This window comes from Myotis davidii, unplaced genomic scaffold, assembly GCF_000327345.1.
Source record: "Myotis davidii unplaced genomic scaffold, ASM32734v1 scaffold2293, whole genome shotgun sequence".
Lineage (NCBI taxonomy): Eukaryota > Metazoa > Chordata > Mammalia > Chiroptera > Vespertilionidae > Myotis > Myotis davidii.
Window position 1 is genome coordinate 35,148 of NW_006284811.1, and position 6,506 is coordinate 41,653.

The following is a 6,506-nucleotide window of genomic DNA, read 5'->3' on the forward strand; positions in this document are numbered from 1 at the left end:
CCCTTCAGGGCAAACAAGCCAGCCCCCACCCATGCACCAGGCCTCTATCCTATATAGTAAAAGGGTAATATGGCTCCCAGCACCGGGATCAGCATGACAGGGGTTAGCGCCCAAACCCCTGATCGCCCTGCGGCTCTGTGTGTGACAGGGGGCAGCATCCCAACCCCCTTATCAACCCTGCTCTTTGAGTGACAGGGTACAGAGCCCTATCCCCCATGATTGGCCCTGCTCTGGGCTTGACAGGGTGGCGCCTCAACCTCCCCATTTTCCCTGCCTTGAGTGTGACAGGGGGTGGTGACCCAACCCCCCAATCGGCCCTACCCTGCCTGTGACTGAGGGTGGCATCGCAACCTCCCAATCTGCCCTGCTCTGTGCATGACAGGGGAAGGCACCCCAACTGCCCAATTGGCCCTGCTCTGAGCCCGACCAGGGCTGCACCTAGGGATTGGACCTGCCCTCTGCCACCCGGGAGCAGGCCTAAGCCAGCAGGTTGTTATCTCCTGAGCGGTCCCAGAATGCGAGAGGGCACAGGCCGGGCTGAGGGACCCCTCCTCCTCCCCGAGTGCACAAATTTTTGTGCACCAGGCCTCTAGTAATATATATATGTAAGCAAGTATGTATAGGGAGTTCCCATAAATGTATACAAATATTAACAACTGATTGCTCAATTTTGAAAATGAAATGTATTTTAATAAACACTGCCTTTATAATTATTCAAAATGTGTGTATACATTTTTTTCAGGAAACCCTATACATAAAATAATTACCAAATATAATTAAAAATTTTAAAGTATGTAACAAACGTGTAAATAATATATGAAAACACATATGTGCTATTGAAAGAAATGTGCTTTAAAAGAAATGCACTGCAATAAAATAAATCCTTATGGAAATAGCCTTATAATGTGATCCAGGGCAAGAGAGAGCTGTTCAAGTTTAGAGCTATGTTAAAGATACATATGCTGACATTTACATTCATATATATACAATGAGTGGCCAGATTATTATGATCAGCTAGATTATGATGACCACCCCATCAGTACTTTGTTGGGCCACCTTTTGCCTTCAATACTGCGGCGATTCTTCTTGGCATTGACTCCACGAGATGCTGAAAGGTGATGCGAGGAATCTGACACCATGCCTGATGAATAGCACTGTCCAGTTCTGTGAGATTTGATGGTTGTGGAACCAGCTGCCTGATGTCTCTTTTAACTTCGTCCCACAAATGCTCAATTGGATTGAGATCTGGTGATTGTGGGGGCACCTAAGCAAGGTAAAGTCTCCCTCATGTCCTTGAAACCACTCCACAATACGAGCACCATGGCATGGCGCATTGTCTTGTTGAAAGAAGCCATCTCCACTGGGATACACCATAAACATGATAGGATGAACTTGATCAGCAACAATACTTAGGTATGTTGTGCTATTCAGACGTTTATAATGGTCTGGCCCTCTAGTTACTTCAGCGCAAAATTATAGCTAATTTGCCTACAAACATCAGGTGGTCATAATAATCTGGCCACTCAGTCTATATGGTGCAGAATTATAAAGGTCTCTGTGTCAGATACCTAGGAGTGGAATCCTCAGGTTTTAAGGTGTGCTCAGTTTTTTAAAGCAGTTTTACCAATTAACACTCCACCTGCAGTGCTTGCTACTCCACATCTAGCCATTACCAACATCTGTTTTCTCAAAGATGTTCATTTCATGTATAGAAAACAGTGCCTACCTTTAGCACAGGTGTCACTCTATATTACCCTGATTATTGATATACTATTGTGATAGATCTACCCACCTACCTACATACCTACCTACCTATCTTTATCTATCTATCAAAATGATAGGCAATTTCTACTTTCTCTTCTTTGAAAATCTTTTTTTTTAGTTTATTCTTTTCATGTTAATTTATAAACATTATTTTTATATTTAGTAACTAATCTTTCAACAGTTAAATGCCTTCCTATAGTTTGTGGTGCTTCTTTCCACTTCCTTACATATTTTTTAATATGTTGAAGTTGTTAATGTTGGATAATCCCATATAATAAAATGCTAATATGCAAATCTACCAAACAGCAGAACAACCGGTTGCTATGAGGCACACTGACCACCAGGGGGAAGATGCTCAATGCAGGAGCTGCCCACTGGTGGTCAGTGTGCTCTCACAGGGGGAGTGCTGCTCAGCCAGAAGCCCTGAGCCAGGCTCACAGCTGAACAGCACAGCAGCGGTGGCAGGAGTCTCTTCTGCCACCATGGCAGTGCCAAGGATGTCCAACTGCTGGCTTAGGCCTGCTCCCCATAGGGAGCCCTTAGTCAGACATCCCCTGAGGGATCCTGAACTGTAAGAGGGCATAGGCTGGGCTGAGGGAACACCCCTACCCCCAGTGCATGAAATTTGTGTACCGGGCCTCTAGTTTAGGAATATTTTCTAAAATATTTTAAAGATTTCTTTAATTAATTTTTAGAGAGAGAAGAAGGGAGAGGGCAAGAGAGACATCAATGTGAGATCAGTTGCCTTCTATAGCCCCCTACTGGGAATTGAGCCTGCAACATGGGCATGTGCACTGACCTGGGGAATCAAACTATCAACCTTTTCATGTATGAGATGATCTCAGACAGCTGAGCCATACTAGCAAGAGTGCTTCTGTTTAATTTTTTATCCTGTATAACATGTCCTGTAATCATCATAAATATGTTTTCTTGTGCTGTATTTTGAACATTTAGTGTACTATATATTTACATATTTTCTTTGAATTTTTAACTGTATATTTTTTGAGGTAAAAATTCAGTTCCTTTTTTGATCAGATGCTTGCATCAACAACCACAACAACAAAAAAAAGAGACTTTCTTCATCTGCCAATTCCATCTCTGTCTTAACTTTCTCCAAACTGATATATAGATTCAATGCAATCATATTAAAATCAAGTCACTTGGCTATCTTTAGACATTTGTATTTATATCAAAATTGTAGACTAGCCATATCAAATACTACAAAACACATTCATGATTTTAATATGATTGCATTGAATCTATATATCAATTTGGAGAAAGTTAAAATCTGCTATAATATTAAGCTTTTTATTTAACTAAATAGTATATATCTACATTTAAGATATTTTTAATATATTTATGAAGTCTTTAAATTTTATCCAGAAAGGTTTTACACATTGCTATTTATTCCTTTTCACCATACATTACTAAACTATTTTATCATATATGGTAAATAGAATTTATGCCTGAAAGTGAGTATACTTCCTCTTCTGTTTATATACTTTCTTATGGGTATTGACGAAATAATTGACTTGGATTTGGGTTTTGGTGTTAGGTTAGGCTCTACAGGACTCCCCAGGCTTAAAATTCCTTCAACAACTGGTTGAATTTTTGTGTGCTTTATGTTTGCACTCGGTTCCTAAAAAAATGTTTAGGAGCAGTATTTCAGCTCTATTTTCAGTAGTTCCTATATGGAGGGGATCCCTCCCCAGTATTTGACAGTTATTTCTGACAGACAGGAAATCTCAATTCTCCTATTTGAACTTAAATCTCAGTAGGCCCTATACACAGGGACCTTGATAGTATAACATAGCTGTGGTGATATTTAGTCTCATTCTCTTACTCTTCATTTAGAAGGCTGTTCATAGCACAAACTCAGTAACTTCTCACTAACAAATAGGAAACTATTAAGATCATTTTTATAAAGTTAGTATAAAGCAAAATGTTTCAGGGAGAAAAGCTTTTTTCTGGAATAATTATAATACAAAAATCATATCCCTTCCTTATTTTTAAATAAAGAAATATAAAAGATTAATTAAAGATTCTAAACTTCCACTTATATATGAGCTTAACATTTTCAATTCCCTTTATCTAATATTATCTTTGCTAACATGAATATAGAAGTATAGCACTTTCCAGAAAGAACAAGATGGCATCCTAAACACATTCCTTTGGATATAAAGTTTTATATTCTCATTTCAGGACAGTAGTCTCAAGCACAATAAACCTCAACTGAAAAGGACTTCATATTTAGATAGAAAAAGTGCCATGTCTAATTTATTTATAAATGACTAATCTACCTATAATAAAGTTTGACTTGAATATTTAGGAAATAGAATCAAATATTCATATTCTGTATTCATATAAGCTTTTAAGGGGTAATTAACTGCACTATTGTCTAATTAGAAATTTAAAGATATTCTACTTCATAATATAGTTGAATGCAGTACAGTCAAGTAAGCCATCATTAAAACCAAGAATGATCAAAGTATTTTAAGTTCTGAACATAGTTAAGTGAATATTGAAATAATTATTTCTTCAAATAAAACCCCAAAGGATCTATAAAACAGTCTTAATATATTTTCTTTCTCCATTATCCACTTAAAACTTGGAAAATGTTTCACATTTAGTCTTATAGTACCAAGTAATAAGCTACTTTTTGGAATTCAATGAGATAAGCAGTTGTATTAGAAATAATTTAATTAATTAAATCTGATTGATTCATTAATAAGCTATAGAACTAAGATATATGTCTTCCTAAAGTTCCAAAGAAGGTCATTTTCAAGTCTACAGTTTTTTGTCCTTTAAAACCTTTCATAATCATAACAGTAACAACAAAACCAACACTAATTAATTGACTGCTCCTATGACATTGTTTAAACTCTACACATATTGCTAAACATGTCACATCCTGCTTTCATGTATTATAATCTGAGTCATGCAGTAATTTGGCCAAGGTTACAAAGTTTGTTCATGGAAAGCAGCATTTAAAATCAGACAAACTGATGCTGGAGTCTTAAACGTTAACCATTGTATTCTACTAGAGGCCCAATGTGCAAAATTTGTGCAAGAGTAGGCCTTCACAGCCCAGGCGGCTGCCTCGATCCCTCACAGCCACTGTGGCTGTGCCCCTGGTTTTGTCCAGAAGGTCGTCCGAAAGGTCGTCCGGAAAGTTGTCCGAATGGTCGTTCTGCTATTCGGCTGTTCAGTCAATTTGCATATTACACTTTTATTATTATAGACTAGAGGCCTGGTACATGAAATTCGTGTACTCAGGAGGGTCCCTCAGTCTGTCCTATGCTCTCTCGCAGTCCGGTAGCTCTTTGGGGATGTCTGACTGACAGTGCCGGCAGTCACACATTCTTAGCACTGCTGCAGAGGTGGGAGAGGCTCCTGCCACTGCTGCTGCACTCACCAGCCCTGAGCCCAGCTTCTGGCTGAGCGGCACTCCCCCTGTGGGAGCGCACTGACCACCAGGGGGAAGCTCCTGCGTTGAGCATCTGCCCCTTAGTGGTCAGTGCGCATCAACCGACCAGTCATTTTGCCTTTTGGTTGATTTGTATATTAGCCTTTTATTATATAGGATATAGATGAGATCTGAACCAATTCTCTGCTTTTGAAGTAGAAACCTATGCATACTATATCCTAAATGTTAAAAAAAAAAAATGTTTCTTTGAAGGTCAGGGCAACTTCCAATTAATGAGGGCCATCATTACAGGAATACGAGTGACTTTTTACCAACCATAACCATCCACTGCATGCCAATTCCCAGAACAGAAGAAAATACTTTCTGAGGTTCTTTGTCGTAGGTATTTAACAAAGAAATCACTTTCCCATTTTTTATAGCCTTGAACTGTAAAACACTTTATGTTCCACTATAATCTCAATTATCACATTTCCTTTACCACAATTCTGTGAAAATCAATAAATTGCGGCTTGTCTGAAGTCATAAAGCTAATAAGTAAGAAATCCAGAACAAAAAAGAATATATTACATGAATCCCATGATTTTTCCACCCGATAACACTGCATCCTGCATGTGTGTAAATGTGCAACAGTATGCTCTATGTCATAGTAACCATCAAAATTAGTTACTATGATGGTTCATTTCAGTCCAGAAAGTTTTCAGCCACCAAGTAAAAAGAAAAGGGGGGAGTAATATTACAGAAAGTAATGTTCAATTGATAGTATAATAAAAGTAACTTAAGAAATATTTAAATCACAAAGAGAGTGAGGAGAAGGCATACAGTACTAGTAAAATGAATTCGTTGTAAATGTGCAACAGTATGCTTTATGTCATAGTGACCCTCAAAATTAGTTACAATGATGGCTCATTTCAGTCCAGAAAGTTTTCAGCCACCAAGTAAAAATAAAAGGGGGGGGGGGTAATATTACAGAAAGTAATGTGAAATTGATAGTATAATAAAAGTAACTTAAGAAATATTTAAATCACAAAGAGAGTGAGGAGAAGGCATACAGTACTAGTAAAATGAATTCAAAGCATAGGCTTGGAACATAGTGACATTATGATGACGATGATGATGAAACAAATAAGAAAATGGAAATTGGTGATTCTAACTACAGCTTCATAAATAATCAAACATGGCCAGCCGGCGTGGCTCAGTGGTTGATTATTGACCTATGAACCAGGAGGTCATGGTTAGATTCCAGTCAGGGCACATGCCCAGGTTGCAGGCTCTACTGCTAGTGAGAGGCATGCAGGAGGCAGCCCATCAATGATTC

General features: G+C 38.3%; 1 long non-coding RNA gene across 1 annotated transcript in view; it reads left to right on the forward strand.

The window, feature by feature from the left end:
• The first annotated feature begins 211 nt into the window (after positions 1 to 211).
• LOC107181563 overlaps positions 212 to 6,506 on the forward strand; it is a 19,799-nt gene continuing 13,504 nt past the window's right edge. The window contains exon 1 of the long non-coding RNA XR_001512224.1: positions 212 to 244. This is a non-coding gene — a long non-coding RNA (uncharacterized LOC107181563). The remainder of the gene's footprint in view (positions 245 to 6,506) is intronic.